The 14,172-nt window shown below is 37.9% G+C and overlaps 1 long non-coding RNA gene across 8 annotated transcripts in view; it reads right to left on the bottom strand.

Moving 5' to 3' along the window:
- Window positions 1-14,172, bottom strand: part of LOC110359534 (uncharacterized) — a 255,312-nt gene that overhangs the window by 147,180 nt on the left and 93,960 nt on the right. The window contains exon 1 of one of the 8 annotated variants that reach the window (XR_010466197.1): window positions 748-839. The exons of the other annotated variants lie outside the window; for them this stretch is intronic. This is a non-coding gene — a long non-coding RNA (uncharacterized LOC110359534). Of the gene's footprint in view, window positions 1-747; window positions 840-14,172 lie in introns of those variants that run through there. 8 annotated transcript variants of the gene reach the window in all.

Genomic DNA, 14,172 nt, shown 5'->3' on the forward strand with positions numbered 1-14,172 from the left:
TCTGATGAGGTTAAGGTTTCACAAATTTAACTTGCAACTTTTCGAACTCTAATAACTGAATAGAGAACTGCGACCAACTAGTGCTCTGACAGAAGACAGCAGGGAGAATTCCAATTTTAACTGTTCTGCTCATTTCACTCATCAGCTAAAGGGCCATAATCAGACGACCAGTCAACCATGAGTAGCTCCAAAGTCACCATGGCTTGTGCTGCTCTTTGCTGGCCACAAGCACAAAGAAAAGCATTTAGGGGACTAGTGAGAGACCAGACAGCAGCTTTTTAAAGACTGAAAGACACAAAACTGCGGCCAAGCAGTCATTAAGATTTATGAAATGATCTTTCCTTAATTTCTTTATTTTTAGTTTCTTTAAACAACAAAAAAAAAAGAATCAGAAATCTGAAATTACTGCAATATAAACTAGATTTGATTTAATGCCTTCAAACACATTTCACATAAGAGAAGTTTCAAGTCTTGGAGCAAGAAGTCTGCCTTGTGTTGTCATATCCCTTCCTGAGGAATGGAATAATTGTGACAATGTTTCCCTTCATTATGTTCTGTTGCATTTTCTTAGAAAAGTTAAGTGCCAACAACAAAAACTGTGGCATATGGTAACAACGTTTTTTAATCTGCATATTCTTGTTTTCTGCTGTTGGCCTCTTGATTTCCACTGTGTCATCCACATGCTCTCAGTGAACAAAGTGATCCACCAGCACTGTTTTAAACTGGTTAAATGACACTCAGAGTTACCTGAGATTAAATCAGAATAGTTCTTCAGCCATTTGTTCATTACCTCCTGTCTTGCCAGCAGAGCAGTTAGACAGACAAGGGTTTATACTGAAACCAAAATAAAAATAATGTTTAAATATGTTAAATTACAGGATGGCAGCCGACAAAAGAAATTACTAAATGCTACCTGTGCTGTATTTTTCATCAATTTCCAAATGTATGTAGTACCCAGTCATCATCCAAATACTTCTACAGTGAAACTTCCAGTTCTTTCCTCATCACTAAATCCAAGTGACATTCATGTGATAAGATCAGGCTCAGTGTGAACAGAATGGAAACACAGATTTCCTCCACATATTCCCAGCTTCTACTTCGCTCTGCACTCTGACTCGCTGCCTGTTCTCCCAGAGCACCGGGCCGGTGCCTGTGCACTAGAAAGCAGTTGTTATCAACAACTCTCGGGTTTAAAAATGCCAAAAATACCATTCACACTTAAACAGTGAAGAAAAAAATGCTGTAAAACCAGACCGCTTCTCCAGCTTAGCGATAGCAAATAACAAGGCTGTTTTACCACCCTTCTTGTTGAGAGCACAAAAATGTGTTCATCACGAGTTTGCTAAAACTTTATTTAAACTTTAACAAACCACAAAATTGTCCATATACATAGTGTTTTTGGAAAAGAGAGTCATGTCTCATTGAACAGTTTCACTTTTTCAAGTCCATTTAAACAACAGATAAATCAGCTGATCATGAAATTAGAGAAGATTCCCATTCTGGCACGTACTAAGGATACCATGTGCTGGCAGAAGGTATCAGGGAAGCAGAGTCAAATAGGCAACAGAGACATTCTCAAGCAGTACAAAGAAAACATCAGAATATTGCCACCTCCTCTAACTGCTATAAACCCAGAAGTTGCCTTTGTGTTAACCTTTAAACACCCCCCTCTTAGGCACACCTGCTATTGAGCAGACTCTAGTGCAGAAACAGTAACAGTAGCTACAAGTAGAGGTGCTAAACAAGCAGCTCAGGTAGTCCTGTCAACTTCTGTAAGCTGTTAAATCTGAGCAATAAATGTGCTTATGAAATATGCATATGAGATGAAGTCAAGCACATGAAAAGCACATACATGAAGAAGAAAATTAATGATACCAAAGATATGAAAAAAAAGTAACCTCAAGTTCATATATTTTCAATAAGCCTGTCTTGGTAGTGTATTGCAGTTCCCCTCTCAGTAATTAGTGCCCTGTAGGCATCTGTTTCACTGAAAAAAATGCATAAATCATGAAAGATTAAACATGATTATCATTATTTCCATTTCTGGGGCAAGGCCTTTTCATAAATAATTATGTCGCAGTGTAAAACTGGAGACTTTCAACAGTTGCCCTATCATTCATAATAATGAGCAGCATAATAAGCCACAAGCCAAACCTTCACATGCTCATTAGATGGAAAAGGCTAATTAGGACTTTAACCAGAAATGCCACTAAGCATCATGCTTACTGAGGTAGTTAAAGCACTGATGATACTGAGAGGCATAAATTGTCTTCCAAATCTACAAATGGCACAATGCTGACAAATTTACTTTCTATAAAACCATATGGTCTTCAAATGAAGTTACAGGCATTTGTTCGTGTGTGTCAGGCCTTTACATTGAAGTCATTTCCTTCTACATACTCAAGTGTCAAGAAACGGCCCAATTGTCTTCTCACCCTGTTTTCAACTGCTATGCAATTGAACACAGTACCTTCAATGTAAAACCACTGCAACCAAGACCTCTGCCAACGTGACAAAGAGCCATCTCTACATGAAAGACCCTTCCCCTACACTGAAAGAGGTTAATGAATTAACTCACTGACAAGATTCTGACCCAGAGCAGACAGAGGCATCAGCTCCCATCTCCTGCTCATTGAATTTTCAGAAGGAATAATTTCACATGGAATGGTCTTTTCCTGTACTTTCTGCCTAAAGGAGCTGCCTGCAGATACCTGAAGGCTTTTCTTTTTCTATCTCCCTTTGAAAAGCTATTTTTTATTCTAGCATCCTCAAAAACAATACAAAAACCAGGTGAGTGGGTGGTGTGTTGAGAACACCTTTTACCATACTGACAAAACTATCAGTCTCCAAATTCTTGATCTTCCTTTGTCCACCTGCTGACTTCCATCATCTTCCTCAACATAAAGGCTATACAATGTGTCTCCCTATTCCTAATTCTGTATAATATGTAGTAGGCCATGACTGTAGCTCAGACATACTGCTCCTAAGCAAATGATGTACATTAACAATAGTAAAGTCATGGCTGAGGTTAACCTTCCTTATATTTTAAGAGTATTTCACCGATTTGTGAAGACAAACATTTATACTCATGTTGGAAAACAAAAAGAGAAATAATTATTCTAGTATCTAATAGTTCTCAAGAACAAGTAACAATTTAGAAAACTATACCCAAGAGGCACAAGGAAAATATTCCTGGTTTCAGTTTAACCTTAAAGGCATTAAGAAAATTTTACTGTTTGTTGATTTATTAAGAAAAACTCTACCCCAAAAGACTGTTTGGTTTTGTTTTTTTTTTTTTTTTTTTTTGAAGGACTGTTTGTTCTCCAAACTTGCTCATTCTCCAAACTATGGTCTATGTTCTGTTAACACCTGCAAACCTAATTTGCAGCCATTCTTAGAAGCAGAAGACACTAAAAATTGAATAGAAAAAAAAACTAGACATTTCATTCGGCCAATTTTGTTGAAACTCAAAAATTTACTTTTTTAACACATTGATTTAACCAAAATATTTACTGATCAAAACTTAAAAGGAAACAAAACAAAACACCACCACCACAAAACAAAACAACCCCGCCCCCCCCCCCCCCCCAACAAAAACAAAACAAACAAAACGAAACAAAACAACCCAAATCTCTGTCTGGTTGAGAATGTGGGAGGTTCTCAACCATTACACACAGAACTGGAAGGGACAGTAAACAGCCTACCAAATTGTAATTTCCATTATGTGTAAAATAAAAAACTTTGAGAATTATTTCACCTTCGTGTCCCAAGTGTGATTCATTGACGGTTCTAGCCGTGCAAAAAAACTATGTATGTCGATACTTTACCCTGGTAGCATGAACCACAGAAGATGATTTTCACCATTGATGAATGGTCGCTTCTGGCAACTGCTAAGAGAACAACTTCTACTGACAACAGCATGCTCTGCAAAAACAGTGGGGGTGAAGTGCCTCTGTCTCTCCTCAGGCGGCACCTCCCAAGAAATTCTGTTCTTTCCCCAACAACTGAACAAATGTTTCCAAGGAAGATTATACTTTAAATCAACCAACTTCTTGGTATACCAGTTCCTTGGAGTCCAAAGCAATGTTTTCTGCAGCTCAGCAACTTGATATCATGTAGGTCCAGTGTAAGCATTAGAGCAAAGACAGATCGTAAGTAAACATGAGCTAACAGAGGAAGGAGAAGCACCAGAAACTAAAACAAGTTGATATCCTGTTTGTCACAACTACAGCTGATGAAGGTCATTCTCTTCCTATACTGTTTCGTAGTAACCTGAGACTGGCTGGGATCTCAACAAGGGTGCTGAACAGATAGAAATTCTGGAAGAGAATAGAAGTTCCAGATTTTCAAAGACTGGGAATCCTTTCGGGAGATCCAGCTGGGATCCTTACCATGGGTCATTTTAGTTACTGACTGATCATTTGTCAAGAACACCTAACCTGTTCCTTTATATTAATCTCTAGTCCTTGTTTGAAAGGAATTCTCTAGGTAGGTTGTAATTCCCCTTTCTATTGCCAAAAGCCTTACTAGCTTTCAGCGGGATGTAATGTGCTGCTTCAAGTGTTACAACAGTGGGCATTCCAGACAGGTATGGGAAACCAATAAACTCAGTTGTCAGACAGAGAAGGTTAAGGAGAAGACAATTTAAGATCAGTTACTGTCTTGCAGGTTGTTTCCATTGAGTGAGTTTCAGACTGCGTTCAGGGCAGGGCCCAAGAGCTCACAAGGAGCCACTGTTGTAGCTTGGGCACTGTGCTGGGAACAGAGCTGAAGGAAGGAGCAGCTCAGCACGTCCTCTGATGAATGAAAAAGTCAATTTTAAAATTATGAAATCTGCAGTCACAATCACCACAAAGCAACAAACGCATTTTTTTAAGAGATTCTTAGATTAACTAATGTTGTCCACTCATGTTGCCTTGTTCACTCTGTTATGCTTTATAATTTAGTAAACTAGCACCGATGTTGTATCTGAAGTGCGTTTCACATGCTGTTAGGCATAATGATGCATATGGTATGCTTCATTTAAACAATCAGATACTCCTATTACTAGTCATTTATTTTACCTTTTGTTATTGATTGCTTTTTATTTCACTGGCTGAGATAAATTAATCCAGCTGACAACTTTCTTGCAAGATCATCAATTACAAATTTTCAGTCAAGCAGCACATACTAGATGCTTCTTATCAGAACAACACTTTCAGTAAAAGGATGTGATATTTTTTTAAAAAAATCCATCCAGTATCACAGATTCATGATATTGAGTTGTGCTGAGCTCAGAGAAACCAGAGCTGAATGCCATAAAGCAGTAAGTGAACCAAGTGCTGCACAGATCACATTGAGCTGCTTTCTCCTCTTTCTCTTGTATTTACATGACCACACTTTATCTCCCAACATCCTTTGCCCTTGATTCATCCAGCCCCTGCAACCTGCAGTTACCAGGTTGAAAGTTGTCTGTCAAGCCAATTAGAATCCTACTTGCAGACAGAAAAAAATACTAAGCATCACCAATCTGGAATCCCAAGGCAGAATAAAAACAGAAAACTAGAGATTATGGCTCAAGAATTTTCACACAAAGGTCCTGTGTCTACATGAAATAAAAACAATCCTTATAGAATGCAAAAACCATTTTAGGGAGCTCAAAATAAAGAATCTAAACAACTTCATCTCATTCTAATGTGAGCTGAATGTAGATAACTGTAGACACCACTGAGCACAAGTATCTCCCACTACAATTTCTTCAAACATGGAAAAATCCCCACAGCAGAAAACCAACCTTCTCATAACACATATCAAATCTTATTTCACTCTTCCTATTCTCCTAGTACATTTTCCATGCATCCTTAGCATTTACATCATCTCTTGGTTCTTTATCTATTGCCTATTTTCTTGCCTTTCTTTGCACTCCAGTCACAATTATGATATGAGAAGAGATGGATATTAGACTTCTGGCTCTCACTTGTCCTCACCTTATGGCACTGGTACCTTCCTTGGTTCAGGCTAGATATGAATTAGCCTCACACTAAAAAATACTACTTACAATCAAATTCCTGAAATTCTGAGTGGACAAGGTAAACAGAGAATAAATTTTACCTTTAGTTCCATAAAGTGTGTGAAACTTTTAAAATTTCTCCTACATTAAAAACAGACCTTGGTTTCAATCGCTGCATTGGAGATAGACTATTTTAATGTGACAGAACATTCGATTCATATTAGAACCATGTTCAGGAAGCCTGTACTTGTGGTCTGCTTCCCATGGATTAATAACTCCACCAGACAGCCCAGAACAAAGAGCTATAAAACAAAACTGAGCATTAGTGGCAAACTTCAGATCCAGTGCTGAACAATGTCATATTGCTGAACTAGGTCATACTGCTGATGGTGGAGGGCTAAAGTCAGCATGCCAGCTAACAGTTATTCCCAGTTAAAAGGAGTAGCAAACTATGCATACATCCTTAAATATGTGGATGCATATGCAAACCTGCAAGTGTATGGCTGTGAAAGATCAGCTAAGTGGCCACAATAGAAAATGTTATTTCTATCTCTCAATAAGTAACAAAGATACATTATTTCAGAATAATGTTTGGCTCTGTCAATAATCCATATCATAAGTCTATAAAATCTTTCATCTCTTAAGAACTGGTTTAATAATCTTGTCATCTACTTCAGTGCTTATTAATTGAAAGGAAAAGTCTCTGAGCCACAGGGCACAAGAGATATCTGATTTCTTTCTGCATTATGCATATACAGAAGCTGCTGAGAGCTGCAAATTTTCCTATTCAGGGACTCTTATGGACTATTTAAGGAGACGCAGTTAGGGCTGACACTTTTAAAATGGAACTACAGCTACCTCAAAAACTGTCCCACACATTCAAGTATGCCAGTAAAACTTCCAAAGTGCTATAGGCGAGCTTTAAGTCTATGTTACCAGTATTCCTCATTTGGAGTGAGATGAAAGAAAACTCCCTTATACATAGGCCCATGTATATTTAGTATTCAAGGTATCAGAAAAACAGAATACAGAGCAACAGAATGTGTTGGGTTTCCATTTCCTTTTTAGTTGAGATCAAATTTAAAACGTCACAAAGGAGTGAAAAGACATTAGAGTATAGAAGTAAGCAGAATGAGCAAGAGGAATCAGTTGCAAAAATCCCCAAAAAGTAAATCTTTTCAGTATGAAAGTGAGTCAAACCCATATATTCATAATAGCTCTATTGATACAATATTACACTGGGGAGAACAACAATATGAGATACCATCAATGAAACTGTAATAATGTTTCATATCCAAAGGATCTCATTCAATTAGGGCAAAATCCCATAGTCACTGAAGGCAGTAGGAACTTTCCCTTGACGGCCTCAATGCAGCCAAGATGTCATCTTTGTCACCACCACAAGTAGATTATCCTTTTACAAGGACGCTGCCTGTTTTGTAGTAGAAAAAACATCTTAAAGATGCTGGAAAACATTCAATTCCTGCCCCAGGAACCACTGAACAGGTATTAAGATACTTCAGCGTTAGTACAATAATTACTACGTTCTCTGTCAGAAGCTTCATCCCTCAGTATCTTATTAATTCGCACATTGAGTTGGGTTTTTTTTTCACTCCTGTGACTATACTTGCAACAGCATAAGAACAGGTTTAAAAAAAAAGACTTCTATGTAATATAGAAAGTTGCTTACGCCCTCATGTGTTTCTGTAGATATGACAAAAACCTATTTAGAGGATAAGTTTTAAAATACAAAAACAGACTAATACAGTATTTCCTTAAAGATTTTAACCCTACCATAAGAAGGTCCCAATGACATCTACTGATGATACAGTGTCGGGGTATACTTCAATATGAAAAATATTGGGCGATTTCATTGAACAGAAATAAAAGGTAATAGTACAACTGAATCAGCTGCAGGTCAGCTAGAAACAAGTTGTGCCATATTCTGGGTTTTTCCTGTCTGAAAAAGACTGGGAAGGGAAGAATTGACTCCAGCAGCCTGTTACAGAATGACCACGAGCTCCTGATGTCACGCAGGATAATTGAAGATATGTACTCCGTAGCTCCCTACATAGTTAGTGATCGTTCAGGCAGTAATTAGGTGTTCTTAAAAAGCCTTGAATCTGCATGGAGAAGTTAAAATTATTTGTAAAGTACTCTGAATCATTCTCTCAAATTCATGCACTGAGCTGATACTCAGCAGTATGAAAACCTCTTGCATAGTCAGCTCACTGAGAAGCCACTAGAAACTGGGATCATCTCCCTTTTCCAAGTCACTATTATTGATACACCTTAAAACCACTAAAGCATCTTGTGTTTCATCTTATTTCAAAGCCGCTCAGGCATCAAGGTAAAAAGGCAAGTGCCTTTTCTATCTGGAAGCTTCTAATTACCTCTTTAATCTCTATCAGGAATATTACAGTTGGTTCCTCTCTACCGTTGATGTGGAAACACAAACATAACAGTAAGACATAAACTGCCACTTATGTTCAGCCTCCAATATCTGTACTTCAGCTTCTTCTGAAATACTGCAGTTGAGCGAGTTCTTTCAGAGGTCCATAGCCACATGTAACCATATGAGAAGGAAGATAGGATGCAATTTAACAATTCTTGTGACAAGTTCTGCAAAGCAAATACTTGCCTTTCATTTATTATTAGTCTAGGTGTTTCAACAATGTGTACAGCAGTGTAAAATCTTCCTGCCATGTCTGTGTTATGACCCTGAAGTAATGTGTAAATTTTTTGTCTGAATATCAAATAACCAACTAACAACATTAAACATGGATATTTGAGAGGAACGTATGATAAAAGCATGTAAGAACTTAATTTAGACCCATTCATATGAAGGCATTTTCCAAAAGCCATGAGATAAACTTTGTTTCTAATTATCATCTATGCCAAAATGCTGCTTCTGCTTCTTACTTAAGATCTGGTTTTGAGCACCTTGAGGTGTTTATCCTCATTAAGAAAAAACAACGAGGGGGAACACAGAGGTAGCACTCAATTGACTCTTTCAATGTCAAATTATTCAATAACATTAAACAGTACAGGATCAGACCTTGTGTCTAGTAAGCTGGTGAAGGATAAGGTCATTTTTAGAAGCATAAAATAAAGATACATCAGACTACAAAAGGAAATACTGCATCCTACATCTAAAATGCAAATATACGTTTCGGTGGTAAGTTACATTTTCAATATTCCCCTCTGCCCCTCAGTATTTTTCCTATACTGTAAACCGCATTACAAAAAGTAAGCAGGAAGATCTAGCTCAATCATACTCAGTAATGTTTCTTGATAATCTGTAAATGTTGCTTTCAAACTTCCCTTCTTTAGCAGGCATGAGCCACAAACAACATAAGATTTGTACTCCCCTCATCTCAATGGTGTCTGAATACAGGAACTTCTTTGGTTTTATGGGCAACTTTTTTCTTAATGTTGTTCTTTGTGGAGAAGAAAAGCTGATTTAGTTAGTGTGGTCCCCATTTCTCTGACATTTCAAAGGTTTAAGAGAAAAAGTAAATTCAGGACATGAAACGCTATTTTTGTGATGATGCTGAACATTTTGAACCAGGTATCTTCTAGCACAGTGTACAGCCAGGAGGAACATTCGGGTTTGCTTTCCTTTTCCAACTAGTGCATAATGATAACAACCACATTTTCTCCTCTGGATCCTGTAAACATTTTTTTTTCCCCAGACTACTTCTCTAAGTCTCTGGCTGACTCATCATCTAATGCATCTCAGAGGCCTCCCTGTCTTCAGAAATTAACTTGAATGGGCTGCTGAAGAGATTAATGAGAAAAGCAATACTTTCCACTTGCAAAATACTTCAGATTATCTTATGTATTTATCATCCAAACCTTCCATTTCACTTTTTGCCATGTAGTCACTTTTGTAAAGAGCAGATGGGTCATCTATAACTTCATTTACATCTATATGTACATGAGAAACAGACCCCGTTAATCCTTCAGATCCATCATTATTATCATTTGGCTCCAGATCCTCATCTAAGCTAGAGCTCCAGAAGAGCAAGGACTTCTGCAAAAACACAAAAGGCACCTTTTGTCCTAAGATAAGGGCAGGAAAAAGGATGAAAAACAAAAGCACCCCAAGCAACTGGAGCCCTGGAACCACGTCACTTGAGGATGCAAGATCACAAACAGCAAATTTGAAACCTCAATCACTAGAATTTCTGGACCATTTGTTCCTCCTACCCCATTTTTCCATAAGATTATCTTTGTGATTCACTAACCTAATTTTGCACAAACATTCATTTAAGTATTTACAATTCACATAAATAACAATGAAAATAAGGTGCTTACATGTTTTTTTCTTAAAATATGCATTTGGTATTGTCCTGGTTTTGTTAAAAACAAGTTTTTCTTTTAGTGAATTTGCCTGTCAGCTAAAGCTTTCATATTAGCTGCATTTTCCTGGAAAACCAGATACATGTGTTGGTAAACATAGAAGTGGAATACAAAGTTATTGATAAGCATGGATGCATCTCTCACGAGAGGGGCAACAGGAAACCGGTGACCAAGAAACTGAACAACTGTGTATAACATTCCATTCACGTGAATACGTCATATAAAAGTGGGAGATCATGAGGATCTTGTCCCTTTTCTTTATGGCTGACATTAGGAGAGGACCTTCCTAGTCGTCCCTGCGAACTGAGGCCAGTGACAGACTGAATCCAGCTCCGGTTGGCTGCAGAGTCCAGTCCAGGACTTCGGGTGCCGGCTCTGCAGTTGCTGGGACTTTCAAGATTGGTTTTGTATATTTTGTATTATTTTCTCTATTCTTATTAGTAGCATTAGTAAAACATTTTTAATTTTTCCAACTCTCTTCTCTCTGTCCTTCTTTCCCTCCTGATCGTCTGTCCTGAGTGGGAAGGGGGGAGAGAGAGGAGCTGAAGGGGAAAAGTTGGGGAGAAGAGGTTAACAATACATCTGCCAGGGTTTTATTGTCACCCTGCAATCAAAACCTCAACAGGTATTTGTATCCCAAACTCAAACCTAACATGGAAATCTGTAAGAAGGTGTGACCCAAAAAGCGGTGAGCAGAAGAGTGAGAGTAAGACTGCAACATCTGAAAAGCTGCCTCTGCATCAGCCTTGGCTGCTCACTCACATGGTAACAGCTCTCGGTTGTCTCAGAAGGACAAGTCTAGTCAGTCCACCAGAAGGATCCATGGTTTGAACCCAACACCAGGCAGGTGTTGGACATGCAAATGTTTAAAAAGTTACCTCACTGAAATTATTAAAGAAATTAGGACACACTTTGCTTTCAAGTTGCAGCTTAAAGGAAAGATCTTCTTTTAGCCTATAGAAACTCAATTTTAGTGCACCAATATGCAATGTTTCCCTGCAATGCCCTGCAGCAGGCCCCAGTGAGAACACACTCAGAAATCTTCCTTTCACTGTAATATTCCTGCTTACCCATGTTGAAAGAGACTAAAAAAAATCCTTGGTACACATGAAATTGCTCATTTTTCCATTTAAAGCAATATCTTAGAAACAATCAGGCGGTCATGTATTCTATTCATCGTGTATAGTGTTTTGCATCTTCCAAAAGGCACTGGAGTACATGGAAGAAATATTCAATAAAGTGTTCAAAACATTTTGCAAACAACACATTACAAATAAGCCTTTATTTGCTCGTTTTGCATTATGCTCTCTTTCCCCTTGAAAATACTCTGTATAATTTTTGATTCCATATTTCTGTGGTGTTATTGTTGTTCTGCTACCTTCCCTAAGTAAATTACACATAAAGAATATCAGATGATGCTTACTTGCAGCTGCATTCTCAGCAAGAAATCTATGCAATGAATTCACTACTGAGAAATTTATGTGATTCTAATCAGAAAGTGTGATAATAAAACGTTTACATTGTAAAATGAAAAATCCTAGGCTTTTCAGGGTAGCAGAATGGGAAGTTTGCCACTTGGCATAGCTAAACTTCTATGAATGTTTATGAATTATTCTACTGGAAAATGAATGATGGGCTGTAACAGGTTTTGTGTATATGTCACTATTCCCTACTGCACTATGATGGGACTATTCATGTAGAACAGTTAATACAGCAGTCCGAGGTTTTCCTGCCTCAGTAGATGCTGGAGTTTCCAGAGCCAGACACTTGCTAGTGTTTATTTGTATGCATCTGATTCCACACATTTTCCAACTTCAGAGAGACAGAACAGGCAGAAAATTGAATTTAAAAAGCAATACACTAGACAACTGAAACAAACAACAAAGAGAAAAACCAGGAATGCCAAAATCCATTTTAGGATATCTCCATATAGCTGCATCATTCATCCATTGCAAATCATAAGTATAGAGTAGACATGAAATGCCATTCTATCTTTCCCACAAAAATCAAGACACTTACAAAACATAGAGGGTGGCAACTCAAAAAGGTTAAAACAATAAATAGTTAAGTTCTGTGCTGTCAACTCCTCCAGCCCCTACCAGAGCAGTAGGAATGGCGCAGAGAACGGCAGCGGAACTGACCTGAGCACTCTCTGCCCAGAAGCGAGGGAGCGTGTACAGCATCTTTTCAAATGTCAGTGGAGTTTCTACTTCAGAGTGTGCTTTGGCTGAGCTGTGAGTCAGGAACTCCTCCAGAGCCACTGGCTGTCATGGCCCTTACTAACCTCTCTGTTCTGCTGGATCATTAAGCCACAGATCAGCTTGCTGTTTCGTAAGATAAAGGCAATTCCTTTTTTTCCCCCCCGACTTCAGAGTACTGCTACAGCATACAGCTCACGCAAGGCTCATTAGCAGGAACTAGTAAAAGGAAAAAATTAACAAATAAAACTAATAAAAGCACTTATTTGTACAGCAAACTGTATTTCCGGGCATAAGAAATGGCCTCTGTATTCAGCTTTCAAAGACAGAGATTAAAGATTGCATTGTGGATGGCAGTCCATTAAGTAATTGCATGGATCGCAGACTTCCTTCATGTTGTTCCTTTGAAAAGACAAGTTGTTGCCAGTAAGTTGTTCTTGCTGGTTTGTAATAGCTCATCAGATCTTCTTTGAGCTGCATCAAATCCAAACTCACTTCTACTATTCCATTGCTGTCATTTTCCTTCCATATTTGCAAAGTTAGCAGCTGACAGTGTTTATGAAATATCAGAAGTAGGGTTGTCTGAAGCTCTCCCATTCCCTGTTCTGCCTTTGTCTTACTAAAAATGGTAATCTTGGTGGTAAATTAGAAAACAAAATAGATAAAGAAGAATATCTTACACAGCAGACAGATCCTGAGAAAGAACTGCTTCCTTCATGCTGAAATTTCCTTTTACAAAAACAAAAAGCCAGACAGAACATTTTCCTTTCCCACACACAGGTACCAGCTGGATTTCTCATCCCTTCAGCCTGTGCGTTCTCATGCTGTTTATCATACAGCTACTTCAGTGATCCTAACTGGTTGCTTCTTCCTAATGTTTAAATACCTAATCTTCACTACAGAGCTCAAAAAGGTATAAAAGTCTGAAAAATTCAAGCCATGGCCTGGTGGCAATTTCAAAGGGAAGTCCGCATGTTTGCTTATTTGAATAAATAGTTGTGTGAATAGAGTTCTCTAATCACACACACAATAACACTCTGAATCAACAGCACCGGCACACCTTTGACATTACTTGGTTTTATATCCTTTAATATGACAGTAATTCGAATTAATTCATGCAGATTTCCCTTTAAATATACTCCATTAGCAAAGAGCATTTGTCAAATCTACCTCCAGCATACAATGCCTAATGATATCCCTAAACATTAAAAGCTCTAGTCTCTTAATTTATTGTTCAAAGCAGTTTACATGCATTAGTCTAATAAACTGCAAGCAGTGAATTAACAGATGTCTTCTTGTACATGGAATAATTTACTATAAATTCATGCATATTTAGTAACAGTATGACACCATTAACTACAGGGGACTGAAATGAGAAGTAGCTCCTATGTCATGCTGAAGACAAAAGATGGTTGGAATAGTCTCAGCCTCAACAGTTTTGTTAGGATGTAAAATTCCCATTTATAGTTTATGACATGCATCTGATTAGAAATCCTAAGAGCCTCTGTAGCAGAACGGAACAACTGCAGACATGGAGAATCGTAATATTTACCATCCCATTACTTTTCAATATATTTATTCAATAAAACACAGCACTACCATTTAGGCCATTGCCACTTA

The sequence above is a fragment of the Columba livia genome, chromosome 14 (genome assembly GCF_036013475.1).
Source record: "Columba livia isolate bColLiv1 breed racing homer chromosome 14, bColLiv1.pat.W.v2, whole genome shotgun sequence".
Lineage (NCBI taxonomy): Eukaryota > Metazoa > Chordata > Aves > Columbiformes > Columbidae > Columba > Columba livia.